The following is a 15,175-nucleotide window of genomic DNA, read 5'->3' on the forward strand; positions in this document are numbered from 1 at the left end:
GAGCCAGCCCCGCTCTGCCTCGGCTTCCCGGCGCTCCGGGCTGTCTCCACCCCAAGTGGCCGGGCTCTTGGCACAGGTGTCCGCAATCTTATAACTCCCGGCTTCTCTCTTGTAGAATCAGGAGTCAGGCAAGAAGTGGTTAAATGGAAACATTCTTGCAAATCGGGGAACATAAGTTTTCCAGGATCTCTGATCCCTTCCCCCAACACACACACCATCTGTCTCCCTCTTATTCTATTCTTTCCGCGCGTTGTTTCACCCATCCCCCCACCTCTCTTACTTGCAAGTGTAGCTGGCTCTTCCCTGGGTCCCTAAAATGAGGAGTGCTAGGCATCTCCCACCCCCAAACCCCAAAGACCTCCAGTGGGTGTCGGGGAGGCACTTTGTAATAGTAATGATGATGTTGTTCGTTAAATTGAATAGGTAACCTGTCCTAGGCAGCCTCTCCTGCCTTCTTCGAGATATTAGTTGATCTGTCATGGCTTTGGGGGGGGGGGGGCGGGGGCGGGGTAGGGGTTATAAAAAAGGAAGCAAACAAAGCAAAATTCCATGTTGAAAAAATGAGAAATTTTAAAAGTCAATATTTCTTGAGAAATTAAAGATTTGTAATTATTTAATTACAGTTAAGAATCAGCTGTCTGTGTCTCCTGAATGTCTTTAACTGTTTTCTTTCTTTTTTTTTTTTTTGCCCTGGATGTATAGCAGGGAGCTGGACTGGAGGGATGAAGCCCAGCCTGCTGGACCCTTCGTCTGGGTCCCACAGTCTCCCAGAGGAGCCAGCGTCCTGTGCTGATGGGCCAGGGAGTGCCGAACACAGGGGAGAAGCCCACGTTTGTGGTCTCCTCTGCTCTTAGTACAGAAGACCTGTTGTGGCAGCTTCTTACCTCCAGATGCCTTCTGCTAAGCCAGTTACTTCCCTAAGGCCAGGCCCATGGGCTCAGTATTTGACCTTTCCCTCCCTCCCTCATTCCATAGATGCCATGCACAAAAGTCCAGAAACACAGACCTCAGGCTGGCCTCAGAATACCTAGAAGTAGGAGTTCACCCTCCTACTTCTTCTGGGGAGATTCCCACTGCCCTCTACAACTCACTCCTCAACTTAACTGGGTGTAAAATACTACCATTAATGATGAGGGTAATGCATGCATGCCACTGGGTGCAAAATACTCCCATTAGTGATGAGGGCAATGCATGCGTGCATGCATGAGGTCGCTCAGTCGTGTCCAACTCTTTGCAACCACATGGACTGTAGCCTACCAGACTCCTCCATCCATGGAATTTTCCAGGCAAGAGAACTGGATTGGGTTGCCATTTCCTTCTCCAGGGGATCTTCCCAACCCAGGGATCGAATTCAGGTCTCCCACATTGCAGGCTTTACCATCTGAGCCACCAGGGAAGCCCCGATGAGGGCAATAGCTCAGAATTAAAGCCAACATGGTGCTAGCTGCTTCACAAGAATGATCTCACGTAAGCTCACACCACCACTCTGGAATAAGGAATACTACTTATTATACCCATTTCACTGATGAGAAAGCCGAGGCTCCAAGATGCTATATTGTTGACCAGGGATACAAAGCTAATAAGTGAACCTAGGTCTGACTTCAGTACTCATGCTCTCCACCATTAACCTATTCTTTCTTTCTATTTAATTACTCTGAAACTCCTGATCCTACCCAGGGTCTGGATCTGGAATATTACAGATGCTGATGACTGTTTGTCTCTTTGGATGCTTGCTTTGTCATTATTGGGCTGAAAAGCTAAAGCTCTGGGATCAGTCTGTTTGGGTCTTAAACCCTCCCTCTTTTCTAACTGTGTGACCTTGAGTAACTTGATCAAATTTTCAGTCTTAGGTCTGAAACACACCATAATCATATAGACTCTGTAGGGCTTGTTGTAAGGGCTACAGATCAGAAATGTAGGGGGCTTGACACTTCACAGTATGCCATCATCTCAGGGTTCTCCTTGGGGTACATACAGAACACCATGTACTCATGTGAAACTGAAGTATTTTCTGTGTCAAACACAAGCCCATGTCCTTTCCCCTCCTGAAAATTGTGTGTGTGTATGTGTGTGTTTGACAAGCTTCCTAATTCCTGCTTTCATTTTCTGTCTTGTTTTGCAACCAAGACTTCCCACGGCTGATGTTGGTAGTGAAGGGAAAACCCCTTTTAGACCTCCAAATCCAACTTTCTTGCCTAAGCCCTGGAGTTTCCACATGACTTGTTCCTGCAGATCTTTTAACCTGAGCTGGAAAGTAGGAAATCGAGACCAGAGCAGGAATGGACTCCTGAAAGCCTTCCTCTGTCTGCCTTACCTCCATCTGCCCTCCCCCACCGTCCCCCCACCCCCCCCACCCAGAACAGAAGAATCCTAGGTTATCTCTCAGAAGCTGCAAGAAGGGTGAGGTAATAAAACAGATGACTGTCTGCCCCATGTGATGGTGGGTGAATCATCCCCAGGCATTCTTTGAGGCTGAGGACAAACGTGAAAAGGATTAAAGGTAAAAACCAGCTCAGCCACGTGATAGGGCAAATTGGACATTATTCTACAGGTGAATGAACTGCAGGAATCTGAAGCGAAGACGAGAAGCCCAGCCTTCCTCCTGGGGCTGCGTGAGCCTGCCCAGGAAGTTGGAGGCACAGTCAGTTGTTGGAGCCAAGCAGAAGTGGCCACAGGATAACCCTCTCTTGGTTTGCTTTCACAGCCAGGTTGCCCATTGGACACACCTGAGCCTAAAACAGATGGTCTTGTATTTTTTTTGGTTTTGTTTTTTTAAGACACCCACTAAAATCCTTTCCCCCACTGCAGCAGCAAAGGAGAACACACACTCATTTCAGAGAATTTCAGAGCGGCCGGGTAACATATTTTATGAAGACGGTAAGGAGAAGAAATTAGCTTAGGAAAAAAAAAAGGGGAGCAGAAATACCAGCAGTACTTTCCTGTTAGCATCGACATTCTTCAAGGAAATGGAAGAAACCTCTGCGGAGATTTTTTTTTTTTCTGACTCCATGACTGTTCTCCCTACATCATGCTCTCCCTCCTACGCACCCTGCGGGATGCACAGTTGCATTTCTCTGATGGAGCCGATAATGTGCCCTTTCTTTAGTCATGCATTATGTGCGATTCATAATTGGGCCCATGACTATTTTCTTTCAATAATGGGAAAACAAGTCGTAAGCCAGGGAAAATTAGGGTGCAGGAAACCTTGGCAATATGAGAGCTGAGACAGAAGTGGAGATAAATAGAGACCTATTTATCTCTAGGTCGTCAGTGTTTAAGGCTTCCCAGTTGGCGCAGTTGGTTAAGAACCTGCCTGCCAATGCAGGAGACTCAAGAGATGTGGGTTCAATCCCTGGTTTGGAGAAGGACATGACAACCCACTCCAGTATTCTATCCCATGGTCAAAGGAGCCTGGTGGCCTACAGTCCATGGGGTTGCAAAGAATCAGACATGACTGAAGTGACTGAGCACACACATCAGTGTTTAATAGCTTGAAAATACATCAAAATAAGTCTAGCATAGTCGATTCATTTTACAGATTAATGGAGTGTCTTTGAATACTGACTCATTGCCCTGGTTTCTTATTAGTCCCATTTTACAGATGTGTAAACTGAGATTCGAGAGGCGAAGTGACTTTCCTCTAGTGACACAGTAAATAATAGAGCCAAGAGTCCAACTCAGTTCCTCCCAGTTGAGTTTTTACTTCTGAACTCAGGGCGGTGTGTGCTCCAGAATGTCAACGAAGAAGGGACTTCAGGTCATAAACAGTCTAGTTGGAACGGGGGCAGAGAGCAGCCAGGAGACTACTAGTCTCTGCTTTCACTCAGATTGCATATCTGTTGGAGGTGGGAGAGGGCACCCTGAGGTCATAGCTGAGTTTACAATGAAAGGGCAGAGTTGAGGTGGGGGCTCTGAATTCCAAGCTGAAGACAGACCAACCTGGTTCTCAGCCTCCAGCAATGTGTCAACAAGACCCACCTGGGGTTTAGATAGCTGGGGTTTTAACAGAGGTGCTGACTCTGTGGAAGGCGGGGCACTTTGCTCCCTATGCAGCCTGCCTCCCTACCTCCCTGCCTTTTTCTTGCTGCTTCATTCATTAGCTGAACTGGATTTCTTCCCGATGGGAGGTTATCCTGGGGCCACCAGGAGAGGTTTCCACTCTCCCATCCCAGAGGCCTCTGCGTCCTGGGGGCTGGGAGCTGTTGTGTCTTTCACCAATGAGAAAATGAATTATGCACCATAGGAGGAGGTGGAGATGAAATCTCAGTTTCAAGGGCGAGGGTGTGGAGAGGAGAAAGAAAGAGTGTGAACAGAGGGACGGAGTTCCTGCAAAGCAGTGCTTTCCTCCACCCCCACCCCAACCTCTGAAGAGGAGCCCTGGTGGGAAACAGGAGTGGGGGTGCAAGCGCAATAACCAACAGGCTGGCTGAAAGAAGCCTCTCTTGGGTATTTATAGGACTTGCATCGCCATGGTACCCAGGCACTTATAGTCCACCCCAACTGCTATTGGTAAAGAACCTGCCTGGCGTTGCAGGAGACGAAAGAGACATGGGTTCAGTCCCTGGTTTGGGTAGATCCCCCTGGAGGAGGACCTGGCAACCCACTCCAGTATTCCTGCCTGGAGAATCCCCATGGACAGAGGAACCTGGCGTATTATGGTCCATGGGCTCGCACAGAGGTTGACCGAATCGACTTAGCCTGAAGCACAACTGCTTAGAGACTGGTGGAGTGAAGTACTCTGTACCTGTCCACTGCTCAAGGTTCGATACCTCATTCTCAGAATTCTAGATGAGCAAACAGACTGAATTTTATAAGATACTATCAGGAAGAATATAGGGTTGGGACCTAAGCCCAGATAACCTGCCTGAACAGGGTGGCTGGGTGGAGTGGTGGAAAATACATGCGCAGGAAAGAAATATCTGTTTGTGCAATGTGGCTCTGCATCATGGTGGACGTGTGACTCTGGGTATGAGACAGTACCTTTTTGGGCCTCGGTTTTCTCATCTGTGAAATGAGAGCCACTGTACCTACCTCCCCGTCAACTAAATGAAGTGATGCAAATAAAGTGTTAGCTCAGCCCCCGAAACATAGGAGTTCATTTAAAGGTACGTCCCTTCCCTCCTCAGCTATTTATTCATTCACTCAACAAGACTCTTGTCTGAAAAAAAAAAAAAATTAAAAAAAAAAAAAAGACTCTTGTCTGTCAATTGTAACAGACAATGGGTCAAGCCCTCAGGACAGAGGGTGGTTTTTGGTCTTAGAGTACAGTTTAGTATCCCTGGTATATAGAGATAAACAAATCAACAAACAAATATTTGCCTATTGAGATGATAAGAAGAAGACAGCATGCTATGAAAAAATATAGCATGGTCGGGTGGGTGTTGGGCTTCCCTCATAGCTCAGTTGGTAAAGAATCCGCCTGCAATGCAGGAGCTGCTGCTGCTGCTAAGTTGCTTCAGGCGTGTCCGACTCTGCGACCCCATAGACGGCAGCCCACAGGCTCCCCCATCCCTGGGATTCTCCAGGCAAGAACACTGGAGTGGGTTGCCATTTCCTTCTCCAATGCATTAAAGTGAAAAGTGAAAGTGAAGTTGCTCAGTCGTGTCCGACTCACAGCGACGCCATGGACTGCAGCCTACCAGGCTCCTCCATCCATGGGATTTTCCAGACAAGTGTACTGGAGTGGGGTGCCATTGCCTTCTCCAGCAATGCAGGAGACCCGGGTTCAATTTCCTGTGTCGAGAAGGTCTCCTGGGGAAGGGATAGGCTACTCACTCCAGTATTCTTGGGCTTCCCTTGTGGCTCAGCTGGTAAAAAATCTGCCTGCAATGCAGAAGACTCTGGGTTCCATCCCTGAGTTGGAAAGATCCCCTGGAGAAAGGAAAGGCTACCCACTCCAGTATTCTGGCCTGGAGAATTGCATGGACTGTATAGTCCATGGGGTCGCAAAGAGTCAGACACGACTGATCAACTTTCACTTTCTTTCTTTCAGGCGGTTGTTAGTGGAAAATCTACTTTAAATATGCCCAGAGGAGAAGGCCTTTCTGAGGAAGTGATATTTAAGCAGGCTTCCCTGGTGGCGCTGGCAGTAAAGAATCCGCCTGCCAATGCAGAAGACAAAAGAGACACAGGTTCGATCCGTGGGTAGGGAAGATTCCCTGAAGGAAAGCATGGCAGCCCACTCCAGTATTCTCGCCTGGAAAATCTCATGGACAGAGGAGCCTGGTGGCAATAGCCCATGGGATCACACAGAGTCAGACACCTGAAGTCACTTAGCACACACTCACACTGATGTAGCTGGCAATGTAAACGGGCAAAGAACGTGCATTCCTGGTTAAGGGAGCAGCAGATAGAAAGCATGCAAAGATTTGGTGTGTTCAACACATCAAAAGAATCCTGTTTCTATTCCTCTGTAAACCATGGGAAGTTGTTTTTCTTGAGGGATTCGAGCTAGTGGGTGGTTGCCCTAAAATCTTACAAGGTTCTCTGACTCCAATCACGTGTCTTCCTGCACTGTCATTGACATCCTGATTCAGGCTAAATAGAGTCCCTGCTCCCTGGTCCATGTTCTTCAGCTGCAGAAGCCTCTAAAAGTTGAAGACAGCCTAGTAAAGGTTGGGTACTTTGCTTTCTCTGTCTTTACTTTTAGACGTTGTTATATATCATGATGTGAATTGGAACAGGGTTGGGGTAGAGGGACAGTTATCTTCTTTGACATTTACAAATCAGCTTTTTGAAGCTGTAGTTTGATGATTCCCATCAAAGACCCTTTACCCCTGCAATGCAAGATGGATTCTTAACCACTGGACCACCAGGGAAGTCCCTCCACTCTGCCCTTGAACCCAGCCACTGAGCTTTTCATTTCAGTTGTAATAAGTTGTTTAGTTCAAATGTTTCCATTTGGTTCTCCTTTATGTCATTTGTTTCTTTGCTGAGATTTTCTGTTTCCATGCTGAGGGTGTTTCTCCATTTTTGTCAAGTGTGTTGATAAATAACTCATTGAAGCATTTTTATCATGGCTGCTCTAAACTCTTTGTTGGATAATTCTAAATCTCTTTGTTGTTGTTGTTAGGGGTGGGGGTTGATCTATTGACCACTTTTTTTTTTTTCCACTCAATTTGAGGTCTTCCTGGTTCTTGGTATGATGAATGATTTTTGACTGAAACCAGGATATTTTTACATGTTCTGAGACACTGAATCTTATACAAACCGGTTTTAGTTGGTTTGTTCTGATACCATTCCAGCAGGGGAATGAAGGGTGGGGGGGAGGGGTACCTTGTTACTGCCAGGTAGAGGTGGTAGTCATGGTACCCACTTGGGCCTTGTTGACACCTGGAGGTGGGGGGGTCCACACTGCTCACGGGCCTTCTCTAACGTCATCCAGGGGAATGTTGGGCACCTCATCACAGTCTCTTGAGGGTGAAAGTTTAGAGTCCCTAAACTTTCAGCCTTTGCCTATGTAAGTGAAAGTGTGCCCACATTTTTTCCCCTCATGGTATTTAGCTAGAGTAGGGTGGCTATTGTCTGAAAGTTTTTTGTCTGCTAGTCTACCTCTTTTTTAGGTCTTAGCTAGAGAGAGCAGGCTTTTGCTGAACTTACTTTTGTTGGGACCGTTGATGTTTGTGGGTTTCCATTTCTCTAGCACCCAGTCTAGGATATGTAGCAAAAAGAAAGCCCAGAGAACTCCCCACCATACCATTCATCAGATCCTGAGGTCCCTAGCCATCTGCCTTCCTCTCTGCACTTTCAGAGTCTTCTTGGGTTTTGTGTATAACATCCAAAGTTTTTCTTGGTTTCACTTAGTGGGAGGAATAGGAAGAAGTATGCCTACTGCATCATCCTGGAAGCAGAAGTTCATTGTTTACTCTGAGCCAACAAAACCCAGTGTATCTAAGCTGGAATTCACTTTTTCTCAAGCCAGCATCTCTTCCTCCTGTTGCTCCTCCACTCTCTGTCTCCTTATCGCCATTCACGTTCCTCACAGCTATCTAATACTAAACCGAGGATCCTGCCTTCATGGCCTCCCTTATGTCGCTTCCTTCCTTATTAATGTGCACCCTGGTCCAGATCCTTTTATCTGATTCTTGTCATTTTAATGGTCTCTTAACTGATCTCACGATTGGTACTATCATCCGTCTTTACCATTTCCGTGTAGCTACTCATCTTACTTTTTTAAAATTTATTTTAGTCTTAAAAAAATTTTTATTTAGTTATTTATTTGGCTGTACTGGGTCTTAGTTGCAACATGCAGGATCTTCTCGTCGTGACAAGCGGGATCTATTTCCTTGACCCAGGATGGGATCAGACCTGGGACCCCTGTGTTGGAAGCTTAGAGTCTCAGCACTGGACCACCGGGGAAGTCCCCCTCTTCATCTTTCTAAAGCACCTGTCCCCAGGGGCTTCCCTGGTGACTCGGTAGTAAAGAATCCACCTGCCAATGCAGGAGACACGGGTTTAATCCCAGGTCTGGGACGACCTCAGCCACAGGCTGAGGAGCAACTCAGCTTGTGTGCCACAACTCCTGAAGTGTGTGCGCCTAGAATCCGTGCTTCCCAAGAGAAGCTACTGCAATGAGAAGCCCACATATCGCAACTAGAGGGTAGGCCCTGCTCACCGCAACTAGAGAAAAGCCACGTAGGAACAAAGACCCAGCACAGCCAAAAATACAATAAATAAATTATTAAAGCAAGTGTCCATAGGTGCATTCTTCAGAGTCAAACTAAAAAATAGTCTGGGAGCAAATGAATTTGGGAAATACTGACTTTAATAAAGAGATTTCTTTACTATGAGACTTCTCGGAGCTCTCAGGGTACCTACATCTGGGGTAAATAGTCAAGAAAACGACAGAGTATATGAATGGCCTAAACTTATTTGACTAAAACATATTTTTGCTTCCTGAGGCATCTCTGGAACACAATGTTTATAAAGCAGGGGAATGCAAACTTTTTCTGCAAAGAACCAGACAAGGCATATTTTGACTTTGCAGGCCATATGGTCAGTCTCTGTCAGAAGGACTCATTTCCTCCGTTGTAGCTGCAAGCAGCTTTAGACAATACGTAAACAAACGTGCCAATAAAACTTTATTTCCAAACAGGCCACTGGCCCTCAGGTTTTAATTTTCCCACCCCTGTTTCGAAACTTCATTTGAATTACAGAATAGGCCTTGTCCTTTTCTTTACTCCCTATGTACATTCTATCTATTCTATTTGGATCCTATCTCCAAAATATTTGTCTGTTATCACCTCATATCAGTCAACATGGCCAACTTCAAAATATCTACAAATGACAAATGCTGGAGAGTGTGTGGAGAAAAGGGAACCCTCCTACACTCCTGGTGGAAAGGTAAATTGGTGCAGCCACTATAGAGAATAGTATGGAAGTTCCTTAAAAAACTAAAAATAGAGTTACCATATGATTCTGCAATCCCTTTGCCAGGTATATATCTGGAGAAAAATCTAATTCGAAAAGATACATACACCCCAATGTTCATAGAAGCACTATTTGCTATAGCCAAGTCATGGAAGCAACCTGTGTCCTTTGACAGAGGAATGGATAAAGAAGATGTGGTATAGTGGTATATATACACAATAGAAAATTACTCAGCCATAAGAAGAATGAAATACTGCTATTCACAGCAATGTGGATAGACCTAGAGATGATCATATCAAGTGAAGTAAGTCAAACAGAGAACGACAAATGTCATGTCACTTATATGTGGAATTTAAAAAATATGATACAAATGAACTTTTTTACAGAACAGAAATAGACTCATAGACATAGAAAATGAACTTATGGCTACCAGAGGGGATAGTAGGGGTGAGTGGGGAGGGGTAAATTTGGAGTATGGGGTTAACATATACACACTACTATTTATAAATTTAGGAACAAAGCTAGTGGAGGTGATGGAACTCCAGTTGAGCTATTTCAAATCCTAAAAGATGATGCTCTTAAAGTGCTGCACTCAATATGTCAGCAGATTCGGAAAACCCAACAGTGGCCACCGGACTAGAAAAGGCTCGTTTTCATTTCAATCTCAAAGAAGGGCAATGAAAAAGAATATCCAAACCACCATACAACTGCAGTCATTTCACATGCTAGCAAGGTTATGCTCAAAATCCTTCAACCTAGGTTTCAGCAGTACATAAACTGAGAACTTCCAGACATACAAGCTGGGTTTCGAAGAGGCAGAAGAACCAGAGATCAAATTGCCAACATTCATTGGACCATGGAGAAAGCAAAGGAGTTCCTGAAAAACATCTACTTCTGCCACGTTGACTATGCTAAAGCCTTTGACTGTGTGGATCACAACGAACTGTGGAAAATTCTTATAGAGATGAGAATATCAGACAACCTTACCTGCCTCCTGAGCAACCCGTATGCAGGACCACAAGCAACAGTTAGAACTGGACATGGAAGAACTGACTAGCAGAAAACTGGGAAAGGAGTGCGTCAAGGCCGTATATTGTCACCCTGCTTATTTAACTTAAATGCAGAGCACATCATGCGAAATGCCAGACTGGATGAATCACATGCTGAAATCAAGATTGCTGGGGAAAAATAGAAACAACTTTAGATATGCAGATCAGATGATACCACTCTAATGGCGGAAAGTGAAGAGGATCTAAAGAGCCTCTTGATGAAGGTGAAAGAGGAAAGTGAAAAAGCTGGCTTAAAACTCAGCATTCAAAAAACTAAGATCAAGGCATCAGGTGCCATCACTTCATGGCAAGTAGAAGGGGAGAAAGTGGAAGAAGTGACCGATTTTATTTTCTTGGGCTCCAAAATCACTGCAGAGGGTGACTGCAGACATGAAAGGAAAAGACTCTTGCTCCTTGGAAGGAAAGCTATGACAAACCCAGGTAGCATAATAAAAAGCAGAGGCATCACTTTACCAACAAAGATTCGTATAGTCAAAGTTGTGGTTTTTCCAGTAGTCATGTACAAATGTGAGAGTTGGACCATAAAGAAGGCTGAGTGCTAAAGAATTGATGCTTTCGAATTAGGATGCTAGAAAAGACTCTTGAGGGTCCCTTGGACAGCAAGGAGATCAAACCAGTCAATCCTAAAGGAAATCAATTCTGAATATTCATTGGAAGAACTGTCGCTGAAACTGAAGCTCCAGTACTTTGGCCACTTGATGCCAAGAGCTGACTCACCGGAAAAGACCCTGCTGCTGGGAAAGATTAAAGGCAAAAAGAGAAGTGGGTAGCAGAGGATGAGCTGGTTAGATAGTATCACTGACTCAGTGGACATGAATTTGAGCAACTGCCAGAAGATAGTGGAGGACAGAGGAGCCTGGCATACTGCAGTCCATGGGGTTACAAAGAGTTAGACAACTTAGCAACTGAACAACAACAATATATTAAATAGACAATCTCTCCCAGATAGCTCTACTGGTAAAGAAGACACAAGAGATGCGGGTTGATCCCTGGGTGGGGAAGATCCCCTGGAGAAGGAAATGGCAACCCATTTCAGTATGCTTGCCTGGATAATCCCATGGACAGAGGAGCCTGGTGGGCTACAGTTCATAGGGGTCACAAAGAGTCAGATACAACTGAACATGCATGCATGCATGTGATATGAGAAAAGAATCTAAAAAAGAATGAATATATGTATATATATAACTGAATCACTTTGTTATATGCCTGGAACTAACACAACACTGTAAATCAACTATACTCTGGTAAAATTAAAAAAAAAAAAAAGATAATCAACAAGGACCTACTAAATACAGAGGGAATGGTATTCAATATTTTGTAATACCCTATAGTGGAAAGGAATCTGAAGAAGAATACATATATATATATATGTATATTTATATATATATATATATAACTGAATCACTTTGCTCTATATCTGAAACTAGCACAGCATCATAAATTAACTATACTTCAATTAAAAAAAAATTTTAAAAATACAAAATCCGTCTGTTTCCCTCTGTCCATCTCCACTTCCACTGTCTTAACTGCAGCCGCTCATCGCCTGTTCCTGGTGCAGTCTCCCAGCTGTGGTTCCTCTGCCCACTTGCTCATCATCCTTGACAGTGCTCCAGGACATCTGGTTGTGTTCCACCCCTCAATGGCACTTGACTGGTCTTAGGATAGATTCCGAGCACCTTTCTATGTCTCATAAGGCTCAGTTTAGGTGGGCCCTCATCACCCCCAACCCCTGCTTCAGCTTGTGGCTTAGATGAGGCCTCTTCCCCACCATCCAGGCTTGAGTTACGTTTTCCTTCATCTACTTTACCCAGAAATCCAGCCTTGTCATTTTTCCCTCTCTCTCCTTGTTGTTTTTCCCTTCCCCAATTAGACCTGGGAGGCTTCCCTGGTGGCTCAGATGGTAAAGAATCTGCCTGCAATGCAGGAGACCCAGATTGGAACCCTGAGTTGAGAACATCCCCCGGAGAAGGGAATGGCTACCCATTCCAGTATTCTTGCCTGGAGAATTCCATGGACAGAGGAGCCTGGTGGGCTATAGTCCATGGAGTCGCAGAGAATCGTCGGACACAACTGAGCGACTAACACTTTTACTTTCAACTAGACCTGAAGCCCTGTGAGGGCAGGCTTGTTTTTCAAGCAGGCACCTCTCCAGTGCCTACTACAGGCCTACACTGACATGGGCTTGTGTCACAGAACACAGGCTAAACCCTGATCAAGACCTAAGACTCCCCGACACCACATTTGAACAGTTTTTCCTCCTCATAGCGAGCAGATGGCATTAAACTGTTGGAATAATTAGGAGTCCATATGCCCCTCTAAGAAATAATCTGCCCATCTGTGGTGAAGAACAAGAATTATGCAGCATCCAAGGGTCCTTATGGACAGATTTGTCTTTTTAGTTGAAGTCTAAAGTTTCCTTCTCAAAAGTCTTTATTGGACAGCTCTAACTCTTTCTTTACATCCATCAAAACATTAGGAAGAAGCCAAATGTGCATGATCCACAAGTATATCCTGGATTGCTTTCAAAAAAAAAAAGCTACAAAGAACATTCCTGGGATCCTTGGGGAAATGGGAATACAGAGTGCATTTTAGACAATATTATCATGTTGGTGTTAACGGTCTCAGGATGATGGTAATATTGTAGTTATTGAAGAATAATCATCCTTGTTCTTAGGAGACAGAAGTTGAAATATTCAGGGGTTAAGTGTCATGATGTCTACAGCTTACTTCAAATGGCTCAGTAACTGAGGATTTTGGAGGGATAAAGAGAATGAAAATGTGGCAATATTGTTAAAAATCAGTAAATAATAGGAAAAAAGGTACTATATTTTATGTTTTATTCAACTCATCTCAGTACAGTGTCTGCCATGGAATTTTGTTGTTGTTTAGCCGTTGAGTCATGTTTGACTCTCTGTGATTCTATGGCTTGTAGTCTGCCAGGCTCTTCTGTCCATGGGATTTTCCAGGGAATGGATTGCCATGCCCTTCTCCAGGGTATCTTCCCAACCCAGGGACTGAACCCAAGCCTCCTCTTGCCAGTCAGATTCTTGACCGCTGAGCTACCCGGGAAGCCCCTGCCATGGAGGACACCTCTGTAAGTGTTGGCTGAACTGCAGTAGCAACCACTACTAGGTTGTCTGATGTGCATTGAGTTGCCTAAGGTGATCTGTTCACTTCCTCCCTTTGAACTTCTCACATTGGGCTTTGACAACTTTATAGTCAAAAAGCCTGGCAAACAGCCATCTATTTCCTGGTGAGCCAAATGACTTGAACTCCAAATAGGTTTCACATAGCTTATCATTTTTATTGTAAAGTCTTTATAAAGGAAAACAAACAAAGTTAGGGGAGAAATTTCCTCACCGTATTTCAAATAAGGAAAAAGAAACCTGGGATTGGATGTGACCATGGGTCACCATGTCTCACCTGATTCAGAATACAGAGGATGGGGCTTCCCAGGTGACGCTAGGGGTAAAGAATCTGTAGGGATAAAGAACATGTCTGCCAGCAGAGGGTACATAGACTCAAGTTTGATCAGTGGGTCAGGACAACCCCCTGGAGGAGGGCATAGCAACCCACTCCAATATCCTTGCCTGGAGAATCCCATGGACAGAGGAGCCTGGTGGGCTACAGTCCATAGGGTTGCAAAGAGTCCAACACGACTGAAGCGACTTAGCACATATATATGCACACAGGATACAAAATTAATATGCAGATTATGGAGGATGGAGATGCTCTCTGGCTCATCTTCCAGGACAGCTCCCTGGATGTCCCTTTAAGAGCTTGGCTGCTGGTGCATTGCAGCCCCTCTGATGTCCAAATGATCCAGCTCAATGACTGAAATTGCCTGGAAGGTTGAAGATTCGCACCTGCATGAAATTAACAGGGATTCATGGGCTTTTCCCAGCCCCAGTCTCTTGGTATCTTATGTTTTCATTTCATGGTGATCAAACATAAGGTCCAGCCCGGAAGAGGAAAGCCCTCACATATGGCAGCTCTGAAGGCAGAGTGTCAGGGGCCAGAGGATGGCCCAAGAGCAGGTGGGTGATGGGTTTGCCCTACACAGAGCCTTCAAGGGGCCTCATCTCGTAGACAGGCGCTTCCCTGGGGTTGGCAACAATAGTACTGACAGTGGCCGTGGATTGAGTGGGCATCCTGAACCAGGCACCGAGCTGGCACTCCCCACATCCAGCTGGGGCTGGGGGTCGCAAAGGGTCAGACACGATGGAAGCGACTTAGCAGGCATGCACATGGAGATGCCAGGGACCTGTAGAGCCAGTGTAGGGGCTTCCTTGGAAGAGGGGCCTCACAGTGTGTTTTGCTGGGTCGGGGGGTGGGGTGGGGTGGGGTGGGAGAAGCAGGGGGAGGAATCAGACCCAAGCCTGCCTGACATTAAATTCCAGTCTGCACAGTAGCTAGTGTTAACATAAGACCTCCCATCTCTGGGAATACAGAAGATTCTCCCAGCACATGAGATCTGGCATCTGAGTGCTTGGTGAAGTTCTAGATTCATCTGAACGGTGAATGGCATGACTGTTACCCTAAGGGCACAAGGACCCAGAAGCCTTGCCCTCCACAGGTTTTCCTCCTCATCTCATCTTCAGCAGCTCAGAGAAGAAATCAATTTCCAATCACCAAGTTAACGAGTAACACGGTTGCCCCCACCAGGGGCAAGGTTCAGGCATGTGCTCTCACTGAATGCTGGATTGGGCAGGAGGATTGTGGGGGAAGGTGGGAGG

Source organism: Cervus canadensis, chromosome 4, assembly GCF_019320065.1.
Source record: "Cervus canadensis isolate Bull #8, Minnesota chromosome 4, ASM1932006v1, whole genome shotgun sequence".
Lineage (NCBI taxonomy): Eukaryota > Metazoa > Chordata > Mammalia > Artiodactyla > Cervidae > Cervus > Cervus canadensis.